Genomic DNA, 13,171 nt, shown 5'->3' on the forward strand with positions numbered 1-13,171 from the left:
CCACAGCCCCTGCAGCAGCAGATCCTACAGCCCGTCGGAGCCAGATCACCTACGCCTGGAGTCAGGAAGCTGGGGTCAGAGGTCACTTACGTCAAACTCAGGGAGGGTGATGGTGAATCTGAGCAGGGCCGTGCTGCTCTTAACGGCCCTGGCTCTCTCTCGCGGCACCCTGGACACGATCCAGTAGTTAATGTGCTGTGGGGAAAGGAGGCATTGCACTGACTGCCCTGACCAAGGATGCCCACTGGGGGCCCGGCTAGGAGGACAGACTGGAAAATGGATCTAAGAGTGAAGGTAAAATTGCCCCCACCCCTCTCATCGGGCTCACCTCCAAGATGTACTGGAGCCTGTCGGTGTCTGGGGACTCTGCCAGTAGGTTTCCCAGCATGGCGTCCAGGAGGTCTGGCAAGACCCTAGGCAGATCCTGAAAGCAAGGGAGAGCCATGGGTCAGAGTTAGGGAAACTGGGGCTAAACTTGCCACAGGATGGGAAGTGGGGTCTCTGGGAAGCACTGGTGTGACCCCCAAACACATATCCTGGCCTCTCTCATTCACATCCCACTGCAGGCAATTAGCAAGGACTCATGGCAGGATGACAGCTGGCTCTTCAATCCATGACTTTAGCTGATCTACCTGCACTTGGGTGGTGTCCTTCTCCATGCCCAGGGTGAAGGCGGCGTGCAGGGCAGCTCGAAGGAGGTGGGTCTCCAGCTCTGGCTCCACAGCAGGTGTCATGGTGCTGGAAGAGAGAGGAGCCGGTATTAGACTGTGCAGTGCGGGGATGGGACTGGCACCAACACGCAGGTGAAACTGCAGGGAAATAGGCACAGGCTGGCAAGAAGGGAAACTGAGGCACCGAGCCAGGGAATGACAAGGCCAAGGTTTCTCAGACACACAGTGGCAGGGCAGGAATAGCACCTGTTCCCTGCACCCTGTATCTGATCCTGGGAGTGAGCCTCTCCCCAAAGCCGTTGCAATGTTACTGGAGTGAAAAGAACAGCCCAGCCAGGAGAGAGTGACCCTTCCCCGCACCTCTGCCAGAGGAGCCACCTTTGGGCGGTGACCTGGGAGTGGGAGTGGGAGGGGCAGTGACTCCCAGCCCTGGGCCTGAGCAGCACTGGGGTGAGGGGAACCGGGCCGGAGGGTCTCGGTACCTGAGGTTGCCCACAGCAATCAGGGAGTTAGCGAGGACGGCGCTGGGTGGAGAGTTATCAGGCAGCTCCTCAATGAGCTCCTGTGAGACCCAAAGGAGACAAAGGAGCGTGTGAGATTCGGGCCACACTGGACATTGCTGATTTCCTATTGACCTGTGGGACTTTGGGCAAGTTGATCCCCGCTCTAGGCTCTGTCCCCAGCAGTCAAATGGGGATTTCATACTTTCCCACTATTGGAAAGTGCTGGGAGAATCCCCCAGCAAAAGCTGCTCTGACAGTGCTAAGCAGCATCTGACCATTAGAGGTTGGAGCGCACTGCCCAGGAGGAGGAGTGTTTGGTTCTGGGCTGTTGGAGTACGGGCTTTCAACCATCTGTGCACACATATTATACTAATTGCATCTAGACCACATCTCCCTAGTTTGTTTGTGAGAATGTCCTTATTAACACCAAGATGGATCACATCTACTGTTTACCCACCTCCACTAGGCCCGTAACCCTGCCAAAGAAGGAGCTAGGATTGGTTTGGAATGATTTGTTCTTGACAAGTCCATGCTCATTAGTCCCAAGAACCAAATTGTCCTGTAGGTGCTGACAAACTGATTGTTTAATAAGGAGTTCCAGTATCTTTCCAGGTATGTTAATGGATGGGAAGACGTTCTTTTTCAGGGATCTCTGACGAGAACTGGGGCACAGCACTTAGTTTGTTGAGGCCATAAAATGGAGACAGGCACCTCTTCTCTTCTCCCAGCACCCCAGATACCTAAAAGGGTGGGACTCACATCCCTCAATGGGCTTTAAAAAAGACAATGGTTACAATGTGGCCCCAACCATTTCTGGTTTCTGCAGACTAGATGTTTTAGCAAAGTTTAGAATTCCTTGGTGCTCAACACCGTGAAACTCCCCTTTCTCCTTTACAAAGGGCTTTAACGCCCCTTATCTCACCCAGGCTCTCGACAGCCCAAAGTTGGAGAATTATCCCTGTTCCCACTGCAGAGCACCCCCCACGACACACACACAGAGTCCTCCTGGTGGTGGGAGGGGAACAGAGGAAAGGACAGAAGACGTAAGAGATGAAGAGAAAGGAGGGAGGGATGGAGGAAAAGGTAAAACAAAAAGGACAAACCCTAATGTCCCCAGTGATTCTAAGGGACAAAATCCCAGGTGGGGAATAAAATTCGACCACCTTAAGCTAGTGTTTTCCATGCCTAGAATTCAGCTGGCGCCAGATGCATCAGACTGAACAGGTTCCAAACCTCTCGGAGGCTCTCACCTTCTAAACAGGGACGTCTGTTTTCTAGTAAAATCAGGAAAAAGAAAAGAGAAAACTCAAAGAGGTTCCTCCTGGCGCTCACGTACGTAACCCCTAATACTCTCTCAGTCCTCAAAGACAGACCTCGAGAAGGAGACTTGCTGAAGCAAAGCTACAGGGGACTCTGAGGTTTCCCTGGCCCTGCGCCCCTGTCCTGCCTGGCTGATGTCAGCATCTCTCTGTGAGGTCACCACCTCCCCAGCACCTTTGACCAATAGGCTGAAGTCCTGCAAAAGGCCTTTGTGATGTCACTGCCACACCCACTCCTCCCCTGCAGTGCTAATGTCCTGCCACAGGGCAGACACTTTGGAGGTTTGAGCTACACAAAGAGGAGACACTTAGATGTCAAAAATTAGATGAGATGTTTCAGTCTGAGCTAAGTAGTTGCTGCTCTTAACAATTGCAACATAATAAAATACAAATAAAATAGACTATTTCAGCCATTCTATTATGTCATAATCTGATCTGAGTAAACGTGATAGGACACCTCATCTTATGCACTGCTCCTAGTGACACTCTCCAATAGATCCCCATCCTCCACCTGTCGGGAGGTAGGTAGGAGCGGATTGTTATCCCTACTTGAAAGAGGGAGAAGCTAAGGCTGAGAATGGAGAATTGACTTGTCTTAGGTCACACAGCCAGTCCGTGGCAGAGTTGGGAATAGGACCCAAGAGCCCTGATTTTCAAACTAACCATCGGATCTTGAATTTCAGACATTGAATGACCTGAATAAAGTGTTCTCAAGTGAGTTCCGGACCAGCAAGAGTTCATAGTAATTATTCAGCAAGTATTTTAGGAGAACTGGAATGGTAGAGAAAATAATGAACTGCAGAGAAGCAGCAAAATTTGTTGAACATATGACTGGTTATGACTATTTACTTGATCTTAAAAGAAAACAACAGGGACCTGAGTCTCCTCCCTGTCAATAACCCCCTGCTCAGCCAATCAGGGTAGAGACCGAGGGGCGGGGGGATGAGGGTTCTCACCAGAGAGCCCAAAGGATGGCCCAGGTCACCGCTGGGGATCACTGTCTGAGCACTATTTCAACGCCACATTTTTCGGTGGACCTCCCACAATGGGAGTTGTAGAGCACCCCCCACGACACACACACACCCCTCCTGGTGGTGGGAGGGGAACGGGGAAAGGACAAAAGAAGTAAGAGATGAAGAGAAAGGTGGGAGGGATGGAGGAAAAGGTAAAAGAAAAAGGACAAACCTTAATGTCCCCAGAGATTCTAAGGGACAAAATCCCAGGTGCGGAATAAAATTTGGCCACCTTAAGCTAGTGTTTTCCATGCCTAAAATTCAGCTGGCGCCAGATGCATCAGACTGAACAGGTTCCAAACCTCTCAGAGGCTCTTACCTTCTAAACAGGGACGTCAGTTTTCTAGAGAAATCAGGAAAAAGAAAGGAGAAAACTCAAAAGAGGTTCCTCCTGGTGCTCACATACGTGAACCCAAATACTCTCTCAGACCTCAAAGAGAGATCTCGAGAAGGGGACTTGCTGAAGCAAAGCCACAGGGGTCTCTGAGGTTTCCCTGGCCCTGCGCTCCTGTCCTGCCTGGCTGATGTCAGCATCCCTCTGTGAAGTCACCACCTCCCCTGCACCTTTGGCCAATAGGCTGAGGTCCTGGAAAAGGCCTTTGTGATGTCACTGCCACACCCACCCCTCCCCTGCAGTTCTAATGTCCTGCCACAGGGCTGACACTTTGGAGGTTTGAGCTACTCTCTGTGGATCACCCCACTCAATGAGTGTTCATTCTAGGAAGCAAGCCGGCTAGACAGTAAAACATCACAAGCTGCTTCCAATGCTACACTCGGTTTCTCAGAAATGAGTAGACTTTATGGGCAGCAGAGACCGTTAGAGCATCTAATCTGACCCCCTGCATATCACAGGCCTCCTGTCTACCACAATAGATACTTTTGGGGCAAACACATTCCGGAAAGGCATCTAGTCTTTATTAATGACATCAAGAGATGGAGAATCCACCACTTTCCTTGGTAGCTTCTTCCTGTGGTCAATCATCCTCGCTGTTGAATATTTGTGCCTTATTTGTCATAGGAATTTGTCTCTTTTCACCTTCCAGCCATTGGGTCTTGTTCTGCCTTTCTCTGCTAGACTAGAGAGCCCTTTAATACCCAGTATTTTCTCTCCATTAAGGCACTTCAACACTTCAATGAAGTCCTCTTCAATCTTCTTTTGATAAGCTAAACAGGTTGAGCTCTTTCAATAGCTCACTAGAAGGCATTTTTCTCCAGCCCTCAGAACATTTCATGGCTCTTTGCTGCCCCAGCTCCAATTTCTAGGACCATCTTTTTCAAAGGAGGACACCAAGACTGGAGGCAGTATTCCAATAGCAGTCTCACTGCTGCTGTGTCACCTCCCTATCCTACTCACGGCTCTGCTCCTACGTCTAATGATGGCTTTAGCCCTGTTCACCACAGCATCACACTGGGAGCTCATGTTGAGTGGCTTCTCCACTCTGGCCCCTAAATCCTTTTCAGAGTCACTGTTTTCCTGGATCCACATCCCCATTCTGGAGGTGTGGCCGGCGTGCCTTGTTGCCACGTATAGGACCTTGCATTGGGCTCTGCTCAAACTTGTTTTCTTTGAATGGGTCCAGCTGACCGAATGAGCCAGATCGCTCTGTATCACTGCCCTCTCCCCATCAGGAATTACCACTCTGCCTGTATTTTGTCACCCCTCAATCTTATCCGCAGTGATTGTATGTTTTCTCCCAATTCATTGATAACAATTATTTTAAAAATTTAGTCCTTGAGAGCTTCTTCAGACCCTTAGTACCCAGGACCTGCTCCCCACATCACAGTGAGAAATGCTGTCCAGCCCTGCTGGTACATAGGGGAGAAGCACAGAACAAACGTACCTTTAGGAGTTGTGTTGTCCATAGGCTCTGAACAACATGTGGGGGTCAGCAGATTACAAACGCACGACAGACCTGTAGTGTAGACAGGTCCCAACTGTGTCTCGGTTTCCCACCCTGTAAAATGGGGAGAACAAACAAAACCTTGATTAGCTCCATTTGATAGCTGGGGAAAGCGAGGCACCCAGCGGTGCAGAGACTCGCTCATGGTCCCAAAGCCAGGAATAGAAAACAGCAGATCTGATAGCCAGGCCTGGGACCTAACCCTGGTTTTCCTGGCCTTGCTGCTCTAAGTTTAGTCACAGCCGCCATGTCTTTTCCCCCGTGTCCCTTAACCCCACGTCACTGCAGAAGAGAGATTTTCTGGTAGCCAGCTGGCTCTCCTGCATGTGGATGTCGTTCCAAAAGACGTGCTCTGGCTCAGTCCCATGCTATGGTTGGCTGAAGGAACCACTTGGTCACATTCTAGCCCTGAGTTATACAGGAGGGGCGACTAGATGCACATAATGGTCCTTTCTGACCTGAACCTCTATCAATCGCTACATTTTCTGCTGCTAGGAAGAGAACTCTGGACCTATTTTCTCTCATTCACTTTCAGTCGGAATAATTTCAATCCAGGCCAAAGGATTTCCTCTTCCATTGTGTCTTCAGCACCTTTGGGAGCAACCAGTTACTGTTACCCACAGGTTTCCAGTTTCAACCTGTCCCTGGGTGAGATGGCCAGGAAAGGGGTTGGAGCTCAACTGCACCTAGCCCAGGTGATGCAGCTCCCTAGGGCGAAGGGAAGAAGTGTGGGGGTCACGTGACAAGACGCAGCCTGTGACTAGGACCCAGGCCTGCTGAGAGATAGAAGGGCAGCCTGTGCTCAGCCAGGAGAGAGACCCCAAGGGAAGCAGGCATGGGAGGGGCTTGGAGAGTCCTTTAAAGGTCAGGGACAAGCTGGGAAGGGGCCAGGCTGAGCACTAAGGACAAGGCCCTAGAAGGGGAAGGCAGGGCAGTTTAGGAGATGGGGCAGATAGTCCAGTTGGTTTTGGCTCCCAGGACCAGACACCCAGAGGTGAAGGTGATTGTCGGGGCTTCTGTCCTTCTTCCCCAGTGTAGATTTGATAGTGGAGAAGACTGATGCCGTAAGGGGGAAGTGAGTTACCCCAAGGTCACCCAGTGAGTTTATATCACCAATGCATACTCGGAAGGATCCAATAGAAACATGGATTTTCCAGTCTCTTCTTTCTAGGAGTCCCCAGGGCTCAGGTAAAACCCCTGCTGCCCCTCCCCATTCCGCTCACCTCCAAGATGTGCTGGAGTTTGTCTGTGCTGGGGGGTGCTGTCAGCAGGATCAAGAGCTCGTCATCCATGTTCTCTGGGCAGGCCTTGCTCAGAGCCTGCCAGCGGAGGGAGACCAGGGGTCAGGAGCCTGCATTAGCACCGGTGTGCCATTGACCAAGAGCTGGCTGAGGTAAGCGCCGCCTGGCCGGAGCTCGCACTCAGAAACCCTGCCCCAGGTCGGAACCCCCTCCCACTCCCAAATTCCCTCCCAGACCTCATACCCGGCACCCCAACCCCCTGCCCCAGGTCGGAACCCCCTCCTGTACCCTAATCCCTCCCAGACCCCCCCACCCCAATCCCCTACCCCAGCCCTGAGCCCCCCCCGCACCCAAACTCCCTCCCAGACTCTGCACCCCAACCCTCTGCCCCAGCCCGGATCCCCCTCTGGCACCCCAAACCCCTAATCTCCAGCCCAATCCCAGAGCCCGCATCCCCACCGGAGCCCTCACCCCTCCCTGCACTCCAACCCCCAGCTCCAGCCCAGTGAAAGTGAGTGAGGGTGTGAGAGCGAGCGACTGAGAGAGGCGGGCTGGGCTGGAGTGAGTGGGGGTGGGGCCGTAGAGAAGGGCATGAAAGTGGTTGGATCAAGGGCGTTTGGTTTTGTGCAAGTAGAAAGTTGACAACCCTACTTAAGGACCTTTGAAAAGCAGCCTCCTTAGCACCGCTCCTGATACCAGGGGCCAAGGCGCCCCCGGACATGAGAACCACAATAGGCCAGAGCAAAACGCTGCGTTAGAAATTGGAGCTCAGGCTGCCAAGCGAACGATAGCTGACAGACAGGAGATGTGGGAATTAAGGTTGTGCCTTCAGCCAGCAACTGGTGTTCATCCGTTTGCACCACACACACACCTGTAGGCAGGGCCACTATTTCCTTGTCTGTCTGCCTGTTTAGCGTCTCTCGGGCCTTACTGTGCCCATCACCGTGGTGTCTGAGTGGCAAACCAAGGGTTTGACGTGTGCATATGAAACTGCCTGACTGGAAGGACGTGGTTTGGTGTGGATCAGTGACTGCTGGGGCGATTGGTGGCAGAAGGCTCTGAGGGCCTGGCTCATTCCGACCTGGCTCATTCCAATGGCTTCTACAGCTGAGAGCAGCCCAGTCTCCTGCCTGGGTCCGACACAAACCAGGAAGTACAGGACCACGGTTAATAAGAACAGCTCAAAAGATCATTTTCGCTGACCCAGCCCTGCACAGATTTCCAGCTTAGGTTTGCATTTTCAGCAAAAGTTCTTCTTGATTATTTTCTCCCAACCCCCTTCTGCCTCCATAATAGCCAGCCACCCCATCAGTCGCATCCTGGGGCGCTCCAGGGACAGCGTGTGTGCGTGTATGTGTACATCTGTACATATGTGTATGTGTACATGTGTGTATGTATGCGTGTACGTGTATGTGCACATGAGTGTGTGCACATGTGAGTGTGCGTGTGTATGTGTGTACATGTACCCCAGTCAGATGTATACATCTGGATTTCCTTTGAAAGAATTTTCAAATTGAGCTGATCAAGTGCAATGGCAAAGCACCCAATTCCTCTGCCCCCCAACTGCCTTCGCTGCTTTAACGTACAACCTGCTCCGCTGGCACCTCTGACTCCTGAAAGCCCTAACGCTCCAGGGGAGCAGGCCGTACCCTGCCCTGCCCTGGCTGCCCCGGGTGTTACCTCGGAGGGAATCGTTCCAGATTCCAATGAGTGGCAGGTCCAGGGAAGAGCCTTATCTGGGGGGAGGCTGTACCAGACCCGCCCGACCCAGGCAGGCTCCCAGGTATTCTCTGCTCGGGGCTGATAGGGCTTCTTAGCAGTTTCTCTCCAAACAAATTCCAGTTCAAGACACCTGAGAGCTCCACAGCAGGGCAGCATCCCCAGAGCACAGCAGGGCGGGGGTTAGGGGGAGCAGTCGGTAGCAGCACCTGCCCCTCATAGGGCAGGAGCGAGAAGTGCCAGCCTCTCTGAACAGAGCAGCAGCGTTCAGCCTGGGCCAGACGTGCTGCAGTGATGGGTAAGAGCTGGCTCGGAGAGCCAGAGGGTCTGTGGGGCAGCTCTGGGCCCTTCTGCTCTGCACTAGGGCCGGGTGGGCGTGTTCAGCTGGGATTGGAACCCACCAGCACTTGTGGGTATGAATGCGGGGCTGGAACGCAACGTGGGGCTCTCCCACCTCGCCCGGGGTTGACTGGGGAGAAGGGCAGAGAGACACCTGGGCTGAGACTCAGAGGAGCAGAGACCCCAGCTCCAGGGAGACAGTCACTCCTGCCCAGCCAGGTTAAATTGCCCAGCTGTGTGACAGCCCCCCCATCCCCGTGGGGTTCCCCCCCCCGGTATGTCACAGCAGGGTAATGTGCGTACTGAACGGCAGGGGTTGCCAGAGACTGGCTGGGAGAGGCCTTTGGGGATGGAGGAAGCAGCACTAAGGTACATGCCAACCTCCCTACAGAGGAGGGGCCGTGCCCCGCAGGTGTGGGGCAGGGAGCTGGGACACTGCGCGGTGGGTCATTGCTGGCCCAGGCCCTTCCTAGCTGGAGGCCGAGGCATTTCCTTCAGGTCACCTTCCACTGCAGCTTGGCCACGGGCCCCATAGCCAAGAGCCCAGCCCGAGATCCCAAGTGGGGATTGTCACGGCTGGCTCCTCCCTGCCGCCAGCAGCTCTTCACTGCCAGAGAATTCCTGAAATCCTGTGCGCCCCTCCCCCACCCACCTCCTAGGACTGTGAGTGCCCCCCCGGACAGCCCCCCCCCAGAGCTCTGAGTACCCCTGGCCAGTCCCTCCCCTCAGCTCCCCCCCCCACTTCCTGGGGCTCTGAGTGCCCTCAGCCAGTCCCCCTCCCACACCCCGGGGCTGAGTGACCTTGGCCAACCCCCGTCCCTTCAGGAGGAACTCCCAGTACCCACCCAGCCCCCACACCTCAGGGTTCCCCTCCCTGCGGCGCTGTGGCCATACCCCCACCAGGGCCGGCTTTAGGCCAATTCAACCAATTCCCCTGAATCGGGCCCCGGGCCCAAGCCCCGGTACGGTGTACCGGCAAGAGCCGGTGCGCTGTACCAGGGTGGCTCGGCTTCCCCAGGGGGCAATTTAAAGGACCTAGGGCTCCCAGCAGGGGCCGGAGCCCCAGGCCCTTTAAGTTGCCACCAGACCCCCACTGCTGGGTAGGGCTGCGGGGCTCTGGGGCCTATTTAAAAAGTCCGGGGCTCCCGCTGCCTCTACCAACCTGGCCCTTTAAATAGCCACTGGAGCCCCGCTGCTTCCCCAGAGCTCCCGCGGCTATTTAAAGGGCCGGGGCGGTAGAAGCAGGGGAGCCCTGGGCCCTTTAAATAGCCCCCAGAGCCCTGGGATAGCGGGGGGCTCGGGGGCTATTTAAAGGGCCGGGGCTCCAGCTGCCTCTGCTGCACCCCGTCCCCGCACCAGCCCGCACCCCCTGCCCTGCCCGCAGCCAGCCCCGTCTCCAGCCAGCCCTGCACCCCCTGTCCGCAGCCAGCCCCTGCTGCACCCCTGCCCTACCTCCAGCCCCGCCACCCCTGTTCTGCCCGCACCAGCCCTGCCCCCATGCCCTGCCTGCAGCCAGCCCTGCACCCCCTGCCCACAGCCAGCCTCTGCCGCACCCCCTCCCCTGTCTCCAGGCAACCCCTGCCGCACCCCCCTGCGGCCCTGCCCAAAGCCAGCCAGCCCCACACACCCCTGTCTCCAGCCAGCCCCGCACCCCTTGCCCTGCCTGCAGCCAGACCCTACCTCCAGCGAGCCCCTGCCCTGCCTCCAGCCAGCCCCATGTCCACTGGTGCCCTGCAGTTCCCAGGGCAGTAACCCTGCACACCTGCTTCAATGAGGGGGGCAGGGAGCAGCTGGGACCCACACATGTGCACACCACTAGGGTGACTAGACAGCAAGTGTGAAAAATCGGGACAGGGGGTGGGGGATAATAGGATCCTATAAGAAAAAGACCCAAAAATCGGGACTGTCCCTATAAAATCAGGACATCTGGTCACCCTAGCACACCCCCAGGGAGTGGCGGGGACCCACACACGTGAAACGGAGCTCATTAATAACCAATCAACAGCATATATGATGCAATGTACAGAATATATAATTTTATTATTTATATAGTTATGGAAAGTAAATAATACATGGAAGAAATGAAAGGCTTTTTTTTACATTATTTTGTTTGTTAGTCATCCCTGCCGGGGCCCCGCCAAAAATGTTCGAATTGGGCCCCGCCCTTCCTAAAGCCGGCCCTGCTGGAGAGAACAGGAGGATTCAGTCAGCAGGGGCTGCCGATCCGTCCCATTCACCAGGGCTGCCATCCTGCGGCTTCAGCATTAGTGGCTGGGGTGACTTGGGGAAAGGTCTCAACCTCCCCACATCCCACTTCACTGCTGCCAGAATCCCTCCTGACCCCCCCGCTACAGTCCCCTCCCTACCCAACCTGGGTGGGGCTGGAGGAGAGGGGTCTGAGAACTTGAGCTGTGGATTGGAGGTGGAACAGCTGTCAGGGGCACTGAGGGGGAGGTGGCAGGAGCTCCCCGTACAAGGAGGGGGGTTGCCACTGGAGGTCACTAGGAAGGACAACAAGACTTCATCCTGGGGGTCAGGAGGGGGAATCCATCCCTCAGAGGTGGGCAGGGGCTGGGTGGAAATGCTGCTGGTTCCAGGGGCCGTTAATCCCCCCTGATTCCTCGGAGGCGTCTGAGTCTCAGACAGGTTCTCGTTCCCTTGCAGCAGGAGGACGTCACGGCCAATGTGATGCGCCAGCTCCGTATCATGCGGCACTTGCGCCAGGTGCCCGAGGCGCTGCAGGGCCTGTGCCTCTGAGGCCACCAGCAACTCCCGCTCCCTGCTGCAGGTACTGCTCTGGCTCTCTGTAAATGGGGAGCTAGTGGAAGGGGAAATGGAGCCCCCTGGCACTCACAGAAAGCTGATTACAGAATGAGCCCGAACTGAGAGGCACCATATCCGCCCCCCTAAAGAGCCAGACTTCACTGGTGATACACCCCAGCTGGGGTAGCAACAGGATTGAGAACGAGGTAGGAAGTTCAGAGCAGCAAGGAAAGCCTGGAGGGGAACTTGAGAAGAGAGGTTGGAAAAGTGCAGCAAAGAGAAAGGTGCAGACCTAGCTGTTGGGTCCAGGGCCCTGAGCTGCTATCAATGTCAGGGTGGGACTGGGTTCCCCTACCGGCCCCAGAGGAGGCGGCGTACATGCACCTGTAGAGGGTTCCCAAGCCCAGCAAGGGGGCTACAGGCTGAGCAAGTGCCCTAGCGATGGCAGAAGGACTTCTGTCTGTGGAAAGACCTCTTTGGACTTTTAGTGTGAGGCAAGCTGGGCCCCAGAAGGTGGTGACCTGGCCGGAGTTACCAGGCAGAGAAACTGCCGTGGTGCTGGAGCGACCATGGATGGGGGACGCTAGCCCAGCGAGAGGGCTGTGATGCCATGCCTGGCTGCCGGGGGGCACCTAACGATGAGTAGATTCATTTATGATTAGCATAGTTGGCAGGATTGAGTTCCCCCTGTGATCCGTGAGGGAAGTCTTGGTTGCTGAAGGAATCATAGCATATCAGAGTTGGAAGGGACCTCTGGAGGTCATCTAGTCCAACCCCCTGCTCAAAGCAGGACCAATCCCCAGACAGTTTTTTGCCCTGATCCCGAAATGGCCTCCTCAAGGATTGAGCTCACAACCCCGGGTTTAGCAGGCCAATGCTCAAACCACTGAGCTATCCCTCCCCCAAGCAGGTGTATCAAGGGACCAACCTGGTCGCTGGATTTCCCATTTCAGTTCCAGGGACTGGCTAAGCAGCCAAAGCAGATCTAGGGGTTTCTCCAGCAGCTCCTAGAAAACCAACAGACGCAGAAGGAAGTGCAGGTGGAGCTACAGATGCAGCAGCAGCAATACCTGTGAGAGGTCCTGCAAAGGGAAATCAACCCAGGGTCTGCTATGGACAAAAAGAGCAGAGAAGGAGAGCATGCCTGGGCTGTGCTGAGAAGGTTAGCCCAGGGAGAAGGGCATGAGAAAGTGTACAAACGTGGCCTAATGCCAAGATGGGAGCAAGAGTTCTTTGTTTTGGGAGCAGAGAAGCAGGCCATATCAAAAGACATGGCCTGCTTAGGAAATTGCTGAGTGGCTGAACGAGGGGCCAGGGCCCTAAGAAGTTAGAAAGAAAGGAGAAGGTGTCCTCTGACACAAACCCCCATGAGGCAGGCAAGGTGGAGGTGGCTGGGGTGGCCATGGACCTTGCAGACCCTCCACCAACACACCTTGTCGGGTGCTGCAGGGAGATGAAGGACGAAATGATTGGCCCAGAGATGAAGCAGACTGGAGGAGGGACAAGCACAAGGGTGGAGCAGTCCATGGTGGGTTCTCAGACACTGACCGAAAAGGTTTTGGCATATGCAGCGGCAGTAGCAAAAAGGCAACAGAAGACGCTAAAGGCTTCAGAACAGGCTCTGCAAGCAGCTGTTCATGAGACTGAGTGGCTGCAGGAAGAGCGTCGGGATACTGCAGAAGAGAAGCTTTGCCCCGAGCGA

At 55.0% G+C, this 13,171-nt stretch overlaps 1 long non-coding RNA gene across 1 annotated transcript; it reads right to left on the minus strand.

The window, feature by feature from the left end:
• Window positions 1-630: 630 nt before the first annotated feature.
• LOC135978663 (uncharacterized) lies at window positions 631-6,794 on the minus strand. The gene is made up of 5 exons (XR_010596043.1): window positions 6,631-6,794; window positions 5,348-5,461; window positions 3,826-3,849; window positions 1,154-1,233; window positions 631-738 (listed from the first exon to the last, which is right to left on the minus strand). It is a non-coding gene; the product is annotated as an uncharacterized LOC135978663 (long non-coding RNA).
• Between the last annotated feature and the right edge of the window lie 6,377 nt (window positions 6,795-13,171).

Source organism: Chrysemys picta, unplaced genomic scaffold (genome assembly GCF_011386835.1).
Source record: "Chrysemys picta bellii isolate R12L10 unplaced genomic scaffold, ASM1138683v2 scaf375, whole genome shotgun sequence".
In the NCBI taxonomy this organism is placed as follows: Eukaryota; Metazoa; Chordata; order Testudines; family Emydidae; genus Chrysemys; species Chrysemys picta.